Source organism: Lemur catta, chromosome 4 (genome assembly GCF_020740605.2).
Source record: "Lemur catta isolate mLemCat1 chromosome 4, mLemCat1.pri, whole genome shotgun sequence".
NCBI lineage: Eukaryota > Metazoa > Chordata > Mammalia > Primates > Lemuridae > Lemur > Lemur catta.
The window spans coordinates 80,838,255-80,856,853 of record NC_059131.1 but is presented as its reverse complement, the minus strand read 5'-3'; the positions used below and the strand labels follow the sequence as shown (position 1 = coordinate 80,856,853).

The following is an 18,599-nucleotide window of genomic DNA, read 5'->3' as shown; positions in this document are numbered from 1 at the left end:
GACACACGGGGCAGAAATGTGCACAAACATGTTCACAGCTGAGTGGATGTGAACACGGCAGTACCCACACCTGTAGCCATCCTAGTGGGGGGTCCTGTGAACAAGCTTTGATTAATGATATTTTAATGCTAATTTAGCTTTTTAGTACTCCCATGCCAAAAGGCTCTCCTAGAAGCAAGACCCTTCCCCTGCAAACAATCAGTGATATTTATACATGACAGCTGGTCTCTTAAGGATCAGAACGTTCAGGAGAGCCAGGTGTGTCAGGGATACACTGCAGCCAGGGCTGAAGGTGCCGGGCTCCTGCATCGTCAGTGCTGGGAGAGACCTCTAGATGGTGCAGGTGAGTCTGCAGTGAGGGAAAGCCCCTCGGCAAGGACTAAGTTTCCAAACTTGCAGACAAGACAGGGAGAGTCAAGGAAGAGTTCACGGGAAGCCCTTTAAAACAGAAGGGAAGTGGGGCTGGCGGCAGAGAGCTGTGCCTGGTCCCAGGCAGCCCTGCGGCCTCTGGGGACGTGGAGACCCTGCTTCTGAGAGTGCTGCGGGGTGGCCACCTGTGAAGCCCGGCCACCCAAAACTGGACTGCCTGGCTTTCTTAACATAGACCCATCTTCTGCTTGAACTAGAAGCTGACCTCCAACGAGAGCCAGGTAAGCCTTGGTTCGTTCCTTTTGGTTTTCAAACTCTCCGGCTGTGGCCAAGACTGAAGTGTCATGGGCTAGGAAAGAGCCTGGGTGCATTTTTGAAATGCATGTCATTTTTGGGTTGCGTTTGAACAAGCTTTACCGATTGCTGTATGTCTGCACTACCAGTTCTAAGACCTGAGATTGTGCCTTTGTTTTCGGGAAAACATCGGAAACCCTGTTTTGCAATGGGTTGGCACGTTTGGTTAGGGAGCCAAATTTTGTGTGCGTTTTGCAGGCTGTAAGAGTTGGGCTACTAAAGCAACGGGTGTCTCCAGGGAGTGTGGATAGTGTGTTTCTCAGGTTTGTTCCCTGAGCCTGGCTCACCGGGAAGGCTGGGACTCCGGCCGGGCTCTGTTCCTGCTCCCAGCTCGAGTACGCGCCAACCCAGAGACGTTCCAGGTGGGGTTTGGAATAAAGGCTGAGCCTCCTTCTTACGGCCCCTGCGTTGGGGGCAGGAGAGGGAGGGTGGGGTGGGTAGCTATTTGTGGTGGTGAAGGTTTCCATTCCTAGCCAAAAGATCCATCTCAGTGCCCTGTGGGACGGTGTAGGCTCACGCACAGGAGCTGGCGCTGAGTCCCCAGCACTGAGTCCCCAGCACAGCAGCCGAGGTTCAAGATGTTCGGGCAGGGAGGAGGGGGAGGCTAGGCAGGGAGGACCTCCCAGGGTCTCCCAGGAGTGAAGTGATGTATGCGAAGAGAAGCCTCCTTCTGTCTTCTGGGGACACATGCTATGAGATGAGTAGAATGGGGAGCAGGGAGGGAGCAACGGCAAAGGCGGGGCAGCTCCTCCCCACTGCTCTGCTGCAGTGTTTTTGAGACACTTTGTAACCAAGAACGAAGCTGTCACTGACTCAAACTATCAAAGAGGTGAAAAGCTGTGATGGGCTGGAGAGAAAAGGATCCAAGTATCTGAAATAGAATATTCCCAGCCTGGTTCGATGCTCTGAGATTTCTAAGTCGTAGCCACTTAAAACCTTTAAAGATGCATTTTGACAGAGGCCACCAGAGAGTGACTCCTCAAGGCTGGGAAATTAGCGTGTCTGTCCGTCCCGATGACTGCCTGTGTGAGCCCGTCATGGCTGGGAGCCTGGGGCCCTGGCGATGATCAGTGGGGTCTCTGCTGCACCCCTCTGCACCCCTATGTGAGCCCGGCTGTGCTGGGGGAGTCATTTGTTAGGGATGATCCTGGATGGACCTGTCTTTTGGAGGAGAAAGTAAATAAAATTTCCCTGAAATGTTTGATTTTCACTCTCTGGCCACTACCTGGTTTCTTTCTTTTGCGAACTGGATTTTCACTTTGTTGAGGATACCTATTTGCAAACTGCAGAAGCGTCAGGGGCTCACCCTTCTCTCTTATGTGGCAGTGTGTCCTCTGTCCTCATGCCTAGCACAGGGGCTGCCATCAGCGAGTGAGGACAGGCCTGGTCTCACCCCCGTTCCACAGGGTGCGAAACAACCGTGAGCGTCTTCTAATCCCAGGTCCGCAGGTCCCACAGGACCAGAGATGGAAGCCGGGTTACTGGACTCTCCTTTCTGGGTCCAGGTGAGTGAGTTTTGTGGTTTCCACAGACTGGAATTTATTCTCAAGGAAATGCCCAGGAACCCAGCTTCAAAGACTCAAGCAAATCTGAAGTTCAAATACAGGAGTGTAAACAGGATGGCATGTTGGCAGCCAGCCTCGCTGCTGAATGGCTCTGCCCCTCAGCTGGGCTCGGTGCCCCTCACCCTCCGCCTGGCCTTCCCCGCAGCTGCCTCAGTTAGCCCAGACGACACCTGCCTCCTTTGATGCTGTTTGAAGGCTCTGCCTAGGTAATTCCACCCACCAATAGCATCATTAATTAAGTCACATTAAGCTCACTTAGCACATTAGCTCAATTAGGGAACAAAAGTCTCAGCCAGCCCCTGCCTCTGAGGGTGCCACCTCCCTCACCCCCATCCTTGACTCCCATGCTGTCCTTCTGGAATGTGCATATTGTAGGCAGGACTTTTGTTTAGTCCCCAAGATTACTATTTTCCAAAAAAATTGAGCAAGGAGAGAGAAACTGGTATCTGGTCATTTACCCTCTGCCATGCATTTCTGCAGCACTTGTGAGCATTTTCACGCCTGTCTTCCCTATATTCCCAAGAAGGAAATGGGAGCTCAGAGAGGTTCCCTGACTTGGCAGAGCCCACATAGCTAGTGATGATTATGGTGACACTCCTGACTGCATGGGCTGAGCCTGCCACTTGTAATTGGAGGAGCTGGGACTCGAAACTGTGTCCCCTGCCTCTGACATGACACTGAACTCCTGTAAGGAGACCAGTGCACTGACAGCCTCGAGGTAGACATGGGCGTGGAGCGAGCGGACGCTCCCCTGCGTGCACCTCAGCTTCCCCACACTCACTCACTTCCCGTCCTCATCAGAGGAAGGGGCGAGAGGAAACAATCTAAGTTCTGTTCTTCGTGAACCATCCTGATAAAGGTTAGTAATAGAGGAAATATTACAGTGTTGCAGATTTTACATAGCAGAATGTAGGCAATTTCAGGTGGTTAAATCTAAGTTTAGGAGCTAAGAAAAACTTTCAAAATGGCTTTTGGGACCCAGGCATCCCAAAAAGCCATTGGCCCCTGTTAATACGCACAAATGAGACTCAACTGTGTTTAATTTTTCCTCATTGTCCTCAGGGAGTCAAAGCATTACCCAAGGCTAGTTAACCCTGAACAACCAAAGCTAAGGAAAAAGCTTTGCCCTGGGTCTTGGCAGTGGGGGCCATTCATTAGGTTGTGTGTTAAGGGGGTGTCTTCAGTCATAGCGCTGTTCCTAGCACATCGTGGGGACTCCATGGAAATATGTCCTATGGATGAATGGGATCCTCCATCCTTTGCGTCTAAGAGGGCACCAATTATCCTAATCACATGGTGGGAGACAAGTGGCTGCTAGAACATCAAAGGACCCTAAGTCAACAAGCAAACAAATCCCAGTTGGCAAAGCAACCCTTGCTGGGGGTAGAGACATCTGTTATTTCTCAAAGGCCAGGTGTCCAAGGGTGTCAAACACCCTTTTAGCCCCCAGGGTAGAACGGAGGCCCTGTTCCTCGTGCTGGGGAAGCGGGAGGCCCAGCCCTCTCTGCCCAGATCCTCCTGCCCAGGCACCTCTGGAAGTGCCCATAGCTTGTACACGTACTGACACATGTCGACACCAGGAGGCCTTGTTTCCCATTTCTGACTCATCAGAGGACTGTGGAGGAAGGACGGGCGGTGGGAGCCTGGCCTAGGAAGATGCACCTGTGCTGACTGCCCGGCTGCACTGCCAGGCAGGCTCTCGCCAGCTCTGCCACTCCACGAGCAGTCAGACAGCTCCACGCATGGTGGGAGGGTGTCTCCACTGTGGGTCGTATGAAATCAGAGTCAGAGCAATAGCGCCCACAATCACGTTATTATTACTGCCATCATGGCCGTGTGGCCTCTGCAGCATGAAAGCCAGGCTTAACTATGGCATTTCTAGATCCCTTAAGATCGAAACTGTTAACTGATACTATTCAATGGCTGGACACAAGCAGCTAAAGTTGTGCCCAAATACTGAAATAAGGTGCAGTATTAGTCTCTTGAAAATAAGAAAGAGATGGTTCTGCCGACAACACTTTAATCCTGATCTAAAGCACTTTCTTAGGCTAGAAGGAAGATGTGCAAATCCAAACTGCAAATGAAAAATGAGAGAGCACCATTTTGACAACTCTCTGACCATTACCAAATTTCTTCTAAAACTTCATTTGTCATATTTCCAATTCAATATTTGCATGAGATCCTGCATGTACCAGAGAGGCAAGAAGGGAGGATTTCAAGTTGGTTTTAATACACATCTGTTCATTCGTCAAATCTTTTCTGAGCATCTGCTACGTGCCAGGCATGGCGCTGGGATGTAGGGACACAGTGGTGCCATGGGTAATAAGAGAAAGCAGCCCTGCACTCACAGAGCCTAGATTCTACTGCAGGGAGAGAAACCATAACACGTACATATGCACGTGAGTTCGGATAAATCCTGTACCGCGAGAAACAAATCAGAAGGGCAGGCAGAGAAGGTGCCGGGCGGGAGTGGGGACTTCTTGGGAAATGACACTTGAGCAAAGACCTAGACGAAGTGACGGAGTGAGCCCAAGAGCAGAAGCACTGGGGAGGGGTGAGCTGGAGATGTCCCCGCACCAGCAGGAAGGAGGGAAGAACAGAAGACAAGAGGAGATGCAGGAGCTAGAGCGTTCTGTGGTGAGGAAGGGCTTTCGCTGAGGGTGGTAGGAGGGCAAATAAAATGGTACGTCAAATCACGGCCGAAGTTCAGCCAGGACTGTTCATGCACAGTGTCGTTCTGGGACAGTTGGTGCCCACACCATACCACAAAGGTTGTGTATCAGCCCTTCAGGAGCCGGATCCCCAGGTAGCCTCTTCCTGCAAGGGCTGGTTTGGCAGCTGTGCAGGGCAGAAAGGGCAGCGGGAGCAGGTAGCAGGAGAGGAGTGGTCCCCTTCCCCCACCTCCGCCACATCTGTTCCCATGGCCATTAACACATGACAAACGGGCCCTTCTGAGAAAAATTTGAAGACCCCAACTTGAAACACATGCTTGCATTTCAAAAAGTCTGACTAGATTCTCAAGACTCAATAAATTGTGCAGAGAGAACACGTTTCACGTTCTTGCAGAGACAAACAGCACCATCCCCCTGCCTGCAGCCCCGTGGGGTCCCACATAGTCGGCGGGGCTGCAGGCCACTCCAGTGGCTCCCTGCTTCCCACTTGGAGGGACGGACACTCCCAGCAATGGGAGAGAGATGGAGTTGGGACGAAGCTGGCTCCCAGATGGGCTCAGGCAGCTATTGGGGAACTAGTTTGGGGATCAGTTGTGCAGCCAGGTCGGCGTGCCAGCCTGGCTCCTGCTGACAGCACACACGGCTCATGGGGTCAGAGAGACCCTGGCTGCACTGCCCCATCCAACACAGAGGTGCTGGCCCCTGGCAGGTTTGGTTTCCTTCCTCATAATGGGACCATGGAGGCCAATCAGGAGGGAATTCAGCCTGGAGTCTCTGCAAAGCCCGGGCAGCAAAAGCATAGGATGGGTCGTGAGGGAGGAGCTGGGAGGATGGACACAGCTCGATGCCTGGTTGGGGTCTGACGCTGTACGGATAGGCCCGGGTCCCTGGGGGGTGCTCAGATGGGATGCAGACGTCTATTGGGTTGGCTGATTTTATTTACCCAGTTGGTTGTGGTTTTATGGTTTACTCTCTTGATTGAGGCTCTGTGTCCTGCTATAACAAACATTACTTTAGGCGCTAATCCCTAAAAATACTGAAATGCACTGAGCATCCCTAAAAGGTACCCTAGAGGAATCTCACGGTTCATTTTCCTTAAGATTTAGTCCTTAATAAAAGCTAGAAATGGCTGTTCCTAAAACCTCCTGTCCATAATGAAGAAGATAAATCAGAGTATGCTCTTCGGGGCTGTGGTTGCTCAGATCTCCGTCCTCTGCAGGAGTCTGCGTCTCCAAGAAGCCTGACTGAGAGAGGGGCTCTGACAGCTGGTCCGGAGTGGGCTTTGTAAACAGCAGATTAACAATGCACAGTAGGCTTGCAGAGTGTGGTTTTCTGCTGATGGATTTCTTTATGGGCAATAAAATTTCCTCTAAGTATCATTTACATTTAGCAGAACTTTTAAATTTTAGCTCATTCTTAGATTTGGTGAGAGACCCTCCCTAAGGCGCGTGCACACACACAGCAGACAGCTGGTCTGTCCTGGTAGCCTCTGGAAGGGGCCAGGCCTGTCCTGTGGCCACCATGATGCCCACGAATGTCTGGGCCCCCTTCGGCACTCATTAAGCAGTTGTGCTCCTCATTTATGGACAGAGGAAACTAAGGCAAGGACACTTCAGTGACTTGGGACACGCGGTTTTGAGTGAATTCTAAAAACCAAGAGACCAAACTTTCTCCAGAATTACTGCCAGTTGGTTTCCACATGAAAATTGTTATCCAAACAGACCACACACGGGCTTCTGACTTGACTTCTGTGCCTGGCGTGTGTGAGGGAGGAGGTGCTTGAGAGTATTACCCTGATGGTTATTGCAATTGTTGCTTTCGAAGGCAAATATTTATTTTGTGAAGATTGCAAAACTAAGCACAGTAGAATGTTGAGCTTCTCCTTATGTTTACAGAATAAACAGAATGGAGACACTGGCAAATGCAGTGTCCCCTGTTCTCTAGGGACCAGCTGTTTGTGGCATCAATTAAATACAAGCAGGGGCCTTTGGGGATGCAGGCCTCGGGCAAACCAAACATCCCTCCTCCCAGGGAGGGTGTGAGGGTTCCACTCGTCTCTCTGGGTTCTGTTTGGGGGTCCAAGGACACCCCAAGCAGGACACGGGCACACTGGGAGTGAGTTTAACGAGTCTGCACGGCCTCTGAGTGCATGCAGCCTGGAGTCATTCGCTGTGCCCAAGTCCATCTGAGGTGTCTGTCTTTCCCTGGAACAACGTGTAGGGTGGGCTGGACAGTGGGTTTTGGGTGCCCTGAAGAACAGCGGTTCTCCAGGGCCTCCCTGGAGGATGTCTTTGTGCAATTAGAGTGGCCACTGAGTTTGTCATAGGACACTGGGCTCCAACTCTTGCTCAAGGCTTTGTGAGATCTGATAGCAATAGAAGGCTTGGCTCCTCTTCTTATGGCCCGTAGCACTGAAAGCAAGAAATAGGGCCAACAGCCATAAAGTCACACACAGACGAAAAGGCAAACCCACGTAAGGAGAAATGGAAATAAACAGCACTTACCACACTGTGCTGTGTCGCAAATGACCGTCAATCCTCTCCATGCTGTCTTTGAGGACAGGTTCTCTAGCACCTAGCACAGTGCCTGGTACACAGTAGGTATTCGGTAAATGTTGATATAAACCCACCTTATTGGGGGGTTTATTGTCTTCCTAGTGTTTGTACTATGAAGGATTCTTTGTTATGCTATTTAATCTGCATAGCAATCCTGTGACATAGAGATTATCAACACTATGTCACAGATGTGCAAAGTAAGGCTTGGAGAGGTGAGGTGACTCGCCCAAGGACTCCCTTCTGGTAAGTTCATGGACTTCAACTCAATGTCTTTTCTATGAGTTCCTTCAGAAATCAGAGCTAGGGTGAGGTGGGCTCTTGCAAATTTGCCTAAAGTCTAACTTTATATCATAACCATTTCGGATGTGGGGACAGCTTCTACCTAGACAGATGTTTAAAGCCCTAGACCTTGCCTGGTTCCCCAGAGACACCTCGGCAGACAGCCCTGCCGCTGGCTGGCCCCACAGCCTGTATGCTGATGCTGGGGCTGGAGGGTACTGGGAGCTAAAGCAAAAAATTCAAGGCCAAGGGCAGACCTGGCTGGCCACTCTTCCCATGGCAGCAGTCCCAGAATCACCCTGACCTAGGATGAGCCAGGTCTACTTCAGCTTCAGGAGCCTTTCTTCTCTGAAGTTGGGCTGGACACACCCTGTTGGGGTTGGACTGGACCGGGCTGGCCACCAGAGGTGGGCGCAGCGTGGGGAAGGATGCTGGCAGTGGTGTGGAGGAAGAGTGGGTAGGAGCTCAGATCCCGGCACTTCCCCATGCTGGTGGTGGGGCTAACTTCTCTCGGTTCCCCCAGAGAGGGTAACGGTACTCACCTCGTGGGAGTATTGTGCAGATTTAAGTGAGATGAGGCAGGCAAAGCCCTAAGAGCAGGACATGAGCACACTGGGAGTGAGTTTAATGAGTCTGCACAGCCTCTGAGTGCATGCAGCCCGGAGTCATTAGCTGTGCTCAAGTACATCTGAGGTGTCTGTCTTTCCCTGGAACAACGTCGACTTGGCCAGGATTCAGAACACCACCAGGACCCTGCAGCTAAGGCACAGGGTTTGTGAGTCCCGTGGAGTATGGTGTCAGGTTGGCCACCTTCCCACCAGTGACACCCACCCCCACTCTGGCCCTGGTGCAAGCTCAGGGCTGCTGCATCTGCAATTCCTTCTGTCCAGAATGCTCTTGCCCAAGACCTCTGGGCATGTCTGCCATTCCTTCAGGTGTCTGCTAACATGTCCTCTTACCAGAGCAACCCTCCCTTTCCCCCTCTGTGCAAAACAGTAGCTCCCACCCCCAAAACTCCTGTTTTATATCTACCCACAACACTGATCACTAGATGACTTACACACACACAATAGAATATAAATGCTATAACATTTATATTCTATATAATTTATAATCTATATATATAATATACGGAATGTTTTTCATAGATATATTTGAACCTAGATCTTGGTGGGTAATCAGGAAAAACTCATTTGACAACCAGCTCGCTGCTGAGGTCTCAGGCAGGGCTTGACCAGCTGAGCTGGGGAGGCGGTTTCCTCCTATGCTCTCGAGAGCCTCGCAAGGGGCCTGTCCTGTCCCTTGCAGGGGTTTCAGGATGTGACTCTTAGGGACTTCCCTGGGATTCTCTGCAGAACTGTCTGGAGTCAGTGAAGCAAACAGGGAAGAGAATGAGACCTTGAAGTAGCAGGTTTCAGGTCAAGAACACAGGAAGTAGCGAGCGACTTGCCCTCCCATGAGGTTGAACCTGACCTGTCATTAAGTGCAGTATGTGTGCTGTCTCTGATACCTGGCGAGCTTGGGAGGTGAGTGTCTCACCCTGGTTTTCAGGTAAGGAAACAGAGGCCAGAAGAGAGCCACTTGCCCTGGTCGCCCCCACTGGGGGTGGTGGAGCTGCAGTCCCCTCTGCCTGCCCCTCAGCTGCCCTGCCAGGCACCCCCTCCATGTGCTGCAGAGCCAGTTGTCAGGGCCCCATCAGGAAGCACGTCATGTCAGACAGTCAAAATGAAGAGCTTTATTCAAGGAGCCCATTCTAGAGGTGAGGGCAGGGACTTGAGGGCATTTCCTCTGTTGGTCACTGCTGCCTGGCACCCGCCATGAGCCCTGCTCTCCTCTTTGCTGCTTGCGCCCACATCCTTCATAGTTCTTGGACCCTGGCTGGGGAGGCAGGAGGGGCTCCTCTTTTCCGCAGCCCTGCACCTCAGCAGCTTGGCTCAGGGTTCCAGCCCCCAACAGCCACCTGACATGTGCCCACTTCATGGACTCACTTTCCGCAGCCTTCCCTTCTGCTACGGTGGCATGCCGTGTGTGTGAGAGAGAGGGAGGGAGAGAGGGGGAGACAGCAACCAAAGTAGCTGGGCATGAGGCTTGGACCAGGCTGGGAAGTGGCCGGGCAGAGGTCGGGGCAGAGGACAGCCCAGGGTCAGCCCCAGCAATGGAGGGTGTTGGAGGGGTCGGGGGTCCACCAGACGGAAGAGGCAAATCTGGCTCTGCACTTCCCCACCTGGATGACACCTTTACTCTGCGTGTCTGGGGTCGAAGCTGCAGATGCTCCCTTTAACCAAGGCAAGAAAGATCTGTTCCTTTGGCGTGGCTAAATGCTCGGCAGGTGTGACGAAGTGGCGCAGTGCGAGCGAGGAGCTGCCTCGGCACGGTGGCCAGTTCAGCACCTGCGGGTTTCAGGGGATCCTGTTTTCTACGACACTGAACGTTTCTGAAGCTGGCCCTTCTCCGCTTACTAAGTAGACGCCACGTTGGAAACGGAATGTCTGTGCCTGATGCCACACCCCTCGGCTCCTGCCGAAAACTCTCCCGGGCTAATGGTTTCCTTTTGGAAAGCTTTCAAGTTGTTTTCGCTGGAGTTTACATTATCTGCTTCCCTCTGCTCTGTGTGTGGGTTGTTCTATTGCGTTTAATTTAACCAAATCTGCAGCTGTGCTAGCAGGTTCATTGGTGCCCTCCTGCTTGCAGAATGGGTTCGGGTAAGTCTTTTCTCAGCTCTTCTGACAGACATCTCCACGCAGAAACACTCCTGGCGTTGGGCATTGTCTGTTTGGTGTTCCTGTCACTTCAAACCCCATTTCCTCTGACCCAGACTTCACTGTGTGTCTCAGATTCTAACTAGTTAGGACTAATATTTTAATAGTTAAAATCAATGATTTACAAAAAAAATCACTGTTAAAAACAAAACAAACAAACAAAAAGCTTCTCCTTAGTGCTGTCGACCCCGGCATTCGTTAGAGGGATCTGTGTGTTCCGTAAACACGCAGATCCCTTGGAGCCTTACTCTTTAGAAATACGTTGCGAAATTGTGTCTTTTAGCAAATATGACAAACACGCAGATTAGCAAAGACACCCAGAATCTGTCAAGTTCAATCTTAATTTTGATTTTTTAATGAGCTTTTTGTATTTAATTAGACTTAATGGGAGACCTGGCCACCTACTAAGGTGGTGATTATTGGGGACCACAGAGATGAAATGAGGTGTTCTGGACCTGGGGAGTGGATTTTACCCCTGCAAACACTTCTGTGCCCTGCCTAGATCTCTCTGTGCTTCAGGGACCAGTGATGGGTTTCTAGAAGATGCTCGTGGCTATTCTCAGTGAAGGTGGTAGCCCAGCAGGCCCTGTGCTTGGCATTCCAGAGGTGTGACCCATATGTCCCTGTTCTCCATGGCCCTTCCCTGTGTAGGTGCCATTTGTCAGGAGAAGGAAGAACGACTTTGAACTGCAGCCCAGTTCTATCTGATGAAGCTGGCTGGATCTCCTCTCTTAGAACATAGGCTCCTTGAGGGGTTTTCTAATATCTAGATCCACAGAGGCCAAAAATCCTGTCTATGAATAAGGGAATAAGCAAATGCCAATCATCTCTTTAGTTCATCGTTTAGTGTGATGTCTTAAAGGCTTAAAAAGTTACTTGTTCATGTGAATGAGAGGTTGAGCAAGAAAACAAAACACAAATAGTGATTTTCCCCTTCAGCGGAAGTGGTACTAAGCCACAGAAAAGCTCACTGGCCCTTCAGAGACACTGAAACCTGTGACCACTGTCAGCTCTGAAGTTTTGTGTTAATTAGTGGCTTCTGGGCTTTGTCAGCAATTGATACAAAAAAATATTCCTTTAATAAGTAGGCAAATGTGTTTCTTTAAGTTGAGGAAACGGGTATTGGATGGGAGAACTTCCAGAAGCTCCAAGTCCTCCATCATACCTGGGGTCATTTCTCTACTTGAAGAACACTCAGAAAGGACACGTTCTTCGCAGAGCCAAAGGGGAAAGGCCAGCGGATCTCTGAGGCAGGCCCTGGGGCAGCACCGATGGGTGGTCCTCTTGGCCAGGAGTTCAGGACACTTGGGTGCACTTCAGCTTTATCCATTCTGGAAACATCTGAGGGTGGGGCCAGCGGCGGGCCACCAGCCTCCTTACTGCCTCCTGTTGACTTCCTGATCACAACAAAGGTGTCTTTATAAATGTGAGCTCATTCTTTCCCAGACTGGGAATAAGAGGTATTTGGGGACATCCTCAGCTGCTTCTTCATCTTAGCATGCACCTGTCCTCACTCTGCCCCCAGAGCTTGGCTTCTGATGCCATTCTCCAGTGAAAGGGACCAAGACTCCCTGGAGAAATGGCTGATCCTGGGGCTGGGGCAGGGAAAACACAAGGTGAGCCTGGAGAACCTTGTAGTGCCAGATGGTAAGGCAACCTTCAACCTTCAAAAAAAAGAAAAAAAATGGGGGTATGTCAGAGGGACACAGGCTAAAAGAGCTCCCAGTCACCAAAGCTGGTACAATTATAGCAACAAAATAAATAATGTAGTATCAGATTATAACCCAGAGTTTAAAATAAATGTCCATGTGTCCATACTGACAGAAATGAAGGAAGGAAGGATGAATGGATGGATGGATAGATGACAGAGAAAAGACAAATCTGTGCAGAAGAATCCAAGTGATCTGCATAGATACTCTGCTCTTGGAGTGGAGCATGGCTCCCTGCCCATAAGTGTGGGCTGTGCGTGGGGACGTCCCTCCCAGGAGCGCAGCATGGAAGTGGGGGAGGGTCCCCTCCCAGTGGAGGAGCCTGGCAGACGCTGCCTCAGCCAGGTGGTCAGGGCAGCATCAGCAGTCATGGCCGTGTTGACAGCGTGCACCTCGATGGGAAGTGGTGAGCGTGGCATGTTGCCCCTGTGGTCTCCTCCCCAGAACCCACAGCCCCAGCCTAGTCATGAGAAAAACATCAGACAACTGCTGATGGGGGGGCATCCTACAGAACACCTGACCAGTGATCCTCAAAGCAAGGAAAGTCTGAGAACTGTCACAGCCAAGAGGAGCCTTGGGACACATGACAACTAGAGTGCAGGAGTCTGGGACAGAAAAGGGGCATTAGGGGAAAGCCAAGGACACCTGAGTAAAGTGTGAACTTTAGTTCACAATAGCATATCAGTATTGGTCCGTCAGATGTGACAGTTGTATCCCACTGATGTAACGTCTCAGCAGAAGCAGCCTGGGTGTGGGCAATGTGGGAACGCTCCACTGTCTGACTTTCCTGTGAACCTCACACCATCCTGAATCCTCGTCTGGACTCAGTGACTCCCGCTTTGTCCCTGTGTCCTTTGCACCCCCATAGAACAGCATCCTGCAGTTAAGGGGCAGCCTTGACTTCTCGAACTCGGTCAGCAATGACTTCTTGGGAAATCCTGATGCCATCTAGTCTGTTTGCGAGGGGTCAGCCTGCCCTGCACTTCAAGCCCACCCTTGGACGGGGCAGGCAGAAGGTGCCACCCCTTTTCTTGCTGTCCAATCAGTATGTCATGTCCACGTCATTCTTGCTGACCCCCACTGGGCTCTGACCAGGGGCTTTTCCATGTTCCCAGCCCCCAGTGCCATGCCCCGGCTCCCTCCTAGGCCTGTTGGTGCTGGCCACACATTGCTGCCCCCAGAGCTGTCACCCTGCTTCTGGTGCCCCCCACCCACCGCCCCTCCCTCCGGCACCCATCCTCTCACCTGAGGTTTGTGAGTACCTGTCATGTGCTGGGCCAGGCTGGGACCCGGACAAGGACAATGCAGGTCTTGCCCTCATGGGCTGGTGCATTTCTGTGTCTCCCGGCTCTGTGCCTGGGAGACTGACCTGCACCCACAGGCCGCTTGCCCTCTGGCCTCCAGTCGGATTCGGCTCATAGAAGCCACCGTGGGAGCAGAGGGCAGGAGGATGGTGGCCGGCAGGCGATTTACTGTGTACCTTTCTACCTGTGGGCCCAGCCCCTACCCCTGCGTTCAGATCCACTCTCTCCCTTGCCCCTTTGCGCTTAGGGGTGGTAATAGCTCCTGGGGTGCTGCCCCCAGGCCCTGCCCAGCGCTGGCAAGTGGGGTCCTTGCTGCACTCTCCCCAGATGGTGCCTGGGGCTGGGCTCAGAGGAAAAGCAGTGTCGGTGATGGGGGCATGGTTGTCCAGGCTGACTGTAAGGGTGGTACTCACTGAGGGGCCTGCAGAACGGCCGCCTGGCCGGAAGGTGATGACTCATTGCCTCTGAGTTCTGCATCTGTGCAGAGCCCCACATACCTCCGAAGGCCAGAGCCCCCGTGTGCAGAGTGTTCTGTGCGCGCCCAGTGAGGCAGCTCGGGTAGTGGGAAGCGTTAGACCCAGCTCTGCTGCTTGCTGCAAGGTCAGGCACCTCCTACCCTCTGAGTCTCAGGTTCCTGATCTGTAAAATGGGGGTAATACCTACCTTCCACGGTGTGAGGATGAAGGTAACATTCATAAACAGGGTATCACAGTGTCTAACATGGAATACACAATCAACATGTGGCATCTTTTATTTTTCTTATTCCTATTTGGAGAATGAACTGACAGGAAGGTCTTTTTCTCCTAGAGGTGAATACTGAGCCCTTTGTGAACAAAGATGATGCCTGCAGCTCCCTACTTAGTTGATAATGGATAGGAACCTTGTGCTAAAAAGTCCTGTGGACCTGACCTTGAATCCCAGGAAGAGTTGTTATTTACATATGGCCAAAGGCCAGGGAGGCATCCAAGAGAGCCCAATATTAAAGGGCCTTTGAGAATTCCGATGATGTGTTTTTCTTACCATGAGATAGAAGCCAAGCTTGTGGCTCTAGCCAAACAATTTCTGGGTTCAGTGGTCACTTTGGAGCCTGAAACAACTAGTGGTCACTGTGTGCAGTGTGGACTCTCGGTCACACGATCCCCAGAAAGTGCATTCCTCCTCCTGTTCCCACAGAGGCGGGAGCCATGGCACAGGCGGGAAGGGCTCTGCAGGATTCCAGGCCACGGCACCCTCTGGTGCTAGAAAACTCAGGAAGCACAGGGAATGAAGGCCTGAGGTGGCTGAGGCTGTGCAGGGCCCAGACCACCGGGTCTGGGGCTGATGGCTGCTGCTCTCTCAGCACCACCCCCACCCTACTCGGCCACCTCCACCCCCAGGAGGAACCATTCAGCATCCTGTGGCCTGTTTCACAGAATGCAGGGATGCCACACTCTAAACACCTGGTCACTTTAAACACTCTAAACACCTGAGCCATCATAGGAAATTGTTTGGACTTGGAACACAGATTGCCTGGTTCTGGGCATGCCCAGCTCAGAAAGAGAAGAGAATTCCAGAAGGCAAAGGGGAGACTCCAGCTAGCCAGCTTGGAGGAGGGTGGAGCATGGAGGAAGAGGCACACGAGACAGAACATCCCCCTGCCAAGAGACCCCTGTTCTCACCCGCTTCTGAGTCTCAGCATCTCTTTTCAGGCTGTAGGCCATTGTTTGGTGACTAACAAATCAGTTGAAGGTTGTTTGTTTGCTTGTTTGGTTTTCAAATTAGCCAGTCAGGTTCTCACTGCAATCACAGCCACAGCTCCAAGACCAGCAGAGCAGGGAAAACACCTTGTCAACCGTGTTCTGACACTGGTTTTGCCAGCACTTGGCACGCAGGTGAGGCAGCCGCTTCGGAACCCGGGTGACGGGCGGCCTCTCTTTCCTGGGCTGCCCCCTCCTGTGCAGCTGACCTGGCCTGCCCCCAGCTCTCCCACTGTCACGCAGGCTTGGAAAGGGCAGGGGTGGGCACGTGGGCACCCAAGCCAGCCAGGAGGGCTGGGGGGATGCCTGGGGGCTGAGAGGGAGTGGGGACCACAGCTTGAGCACATGTCCCTGCCCCGGGTTTTGATTGCCTCATCATTGTCTGCTCGCAGTCCTGAGCTGCTCAAGAGCTGGGCCAGCATGTCTCAAGTTCTGCGGAACAGAAGGTGGTGCCACTCGGATGTCTGTCTCACTGGGGCGTGGCTGAAATAGCAGAGGACTCGGAGGTGTATTAGTCATCTGTTGCTGTGCAATAAATGACCCCAAAATGTAGGTTTTGAGGGTGAGGAATTGGGGCAGCTCAGCAGGGTGGTTCTGGCCCAGGTCCCTCCTGAGGCTGCGGTGGGCTGGGCTGGAGGGCCCACATCCAGGAAGGCTCGTGTGCCGTGGGCAGGAGGCCTTGGCTCCTCACCGTGGGAGCCCCTCCATGGGCTGCTCCAGTGTCCCCACGTCCCCACAACGTGGCAGCCGAGCAATCGGAGAAAGCGAGCGAGCAGGGAGCCTCAGTGCCTTTAGTGACCCAGGCTCTGGAGTTGTACACATCCGCCTCTGACCTGTCACGGTTGTTAGAAGTGAGAGGGATTTTAGGCTCCACCTTTTGACAGCAGGGTCAAGGAATTTGTATGCATATTTCAAACCACCGCACCTGCTTTCTGACACCAGCTCATCTTTAGCATCTGTGTGACCTGGGGCAAAGCCCTCCTCGTCTCTAGGCCTCAGTTTCTCCATCTGTAAAACCAGAACTGATCTATCTCTAAGACCCTCGCCTCTTGGCCCTCACGCCCTAATGTTCATTCATTCTGTCCATTTGTTTACTAAACATTTACTCAGTTCTTACTGTGTATTCTCTTCTAGAATGCCTGGGACACACCTGCAGAAACCCAGTTTTAACTGGTCTAGGGTGGTGCCCAGGCACCCTTAGCCTTTTAAAATTCTCCCAGTGCCGATGCTCACATGTGCAGGCAGGGTTGCAATCTCAAACGTTGACGTGCACACAGTCACCTGGGGATCTTGCTAAAATGCAGACTTTTATGCTGTGGGTCTAGGGTGGGGCCTGAGATTTTGCATTTCTAACAAGCTCCTGGGTAGTGCAGTGCACCCCCAGGACCACACTTTGAACAGCAAGTTTCTAGATGCTGGGGAAAAGTGCAGAAGTACAGGGATAATTCCCACCCTCAAGGATCAAAGAAGCACAGGGAGAGGGAAGAGGAGGCCTGGGAAGGTAGCCAGCAGCCGTGTCCATCGGGGCCTGGCTGGCTGCCCGGCGCGTGGCCCAGGGCTGAGCGCAGCAGGTGAAGAACACCCGGGAATGCACAGCCCCGCCGGAGGCTACTGCCCCACCACGAGCACCGTCCCTCATCGCCACAGCAGGACACAGCAGAAAGTCCAGACCCTTCTGTGGTCTTTGAAAATCTCCCACAAATTAGATTGTTTTGCTGAACAGTAGTTATTTCCACAGGGAAGAAAAGAATTAGCAAATTTATCACTTGTATTTGTTCAGTCTTGTAGTCTATTCCCCCGATTAAACATTTATTGTTTAGTGAGCCTGCTTTCATTGGCACCACTAACAAATTAAAGTGTTTTCTGAACTTATTTCATGGTGTGAAATTCTAGGCTTATGGAAATTCTAGTAAAATTTCTGGTAATGAAAGCAGCCAGTGACCGTTGTCCTAGCGTTCCTTCTTTCTGCCTCGTGGCTCTTCTGTTTGCTCCGCGGGGCCCTTCTCCCACCCTGAGCAGGAAGGGGCCTGACCCTCTGCCCCTCCCGGGTTATTCTCGTCCCCAGGCCAGTGCTGTGTGGCCACGGCATCCCCGCCCTCCCCCTGCCTACCCCAGCTCCTGACCACCTCCGCCCAGTGTCCCACCCCGCATGCCCCGAGACACCCAGGGTGACGTCAGGGTCTGTCTTGCTCTAACTTCACACACCGTTCAGCTCAACAGCCCTGAAGTGCTCCCTTCATCCCGGCCTTGTGCTCTAAAGAAGCTTCTTAAACTTGCATGTGCACCACCCGGGGTCCTGCTAAAAATGCAGGGTCTGGCCCCTGGATCTCCGGTGCGGCGTGAGATTTTCCAGCTCTGAGGATCTCCCAGGTGCTGCTCACCATCCTGGAGTGAGGCCTGAGCTCGCTGTGCTGCCCAGACAGCCAAGGCGCAGGCGGCCCGAGCCTTGCCCGCCCCTTCCTTGGCCGCTCCCCTGGCTTCCTTCCCCTGCGTTTAAAGTCTGTCTGTTCCTCGTGACCCCAGTCAAACTCCAGATTCTCCTCGAGGCCTTCTCTGACTCAGCCGTCTTCTGCCCCTCTTAGGATCCCTGCACGAGTTTGTTCCGTGCCGCTCTCTGCTCTTAATCACACACTGCCTGGCATTGTTCCTTTGATTTTTTTTACATGTTTCTGTGTTTCCACCTAGCTGCCGAGGCCCAGGGACTGTGGCTTACTCGTCTTTCACTTCTTTTGTGTTTCTTTCAGCACTGAAATGGTGCTGTGCATTTTGTAGGCACTTAATATGTATTTTTTCTTTAAATACCTCAAATCTTAATGCAAAATGAGTTTGAGAAATAAAGGGCATAAAGAGCCAAATAAAACAGTCACCCCATTTTGCAGCCCTTCCTGAACTGCAGTATAACGATCCACTTCCGCCAGCATTGACACTGCGCCTTCCGAGCTGTGACCCTTGTGCCCCGGAGGCCTAGCATGGTGTCTGGTCCGTGGGCAGATGCAGGGTTCGTGAGTTGGCCGACGGTTCTCTTCTCTCTGGAGGTGTGGCCTTCTGTCTTTAGCCATCACGCAGGTCTTACATAGCAATAGCAGCAAACACAAGACCAAGGGGAAAAGCGGGTGATCTCAAATGAGGTCTTAGGAAGACAGAATCAAAGTGCATATCTTTAAAAGGGTGGGGTTGGGGCTGAGGGCAGAGAGAAGGGCAGAAGGAAAGGAAGGGAAAATGTCAAGCTAACCTGTGTCTTGTGTGTTCTCGTAGCACATCAAGCCAGATTGGGTCTTCTTGGCCTGGTGGCTGGTT

At 52.2% G+C, this 18,599-nt stretch overlaps 1 protein-coding gene across 1 annotated transcript in view; it reads left to right on the top strand.

Moving 5' to 3' along the window:
• Positions 1-355: 355 nt before the first annotated feature.
• Positions 356-18,599, top strand: part of EDAR (ectodysplasin A receptor) — a 77,304-nt gene continuing 59,060 nt past the window's right edge. The window contains exon 1 of the mRNA XM_045550374.1: positions 356-650. The gene's annotated coding sequence lies outside the window, so the exon portion shown is untranslated. The remainder of the gene's footprint in view (positions 651-18,599) is intronic.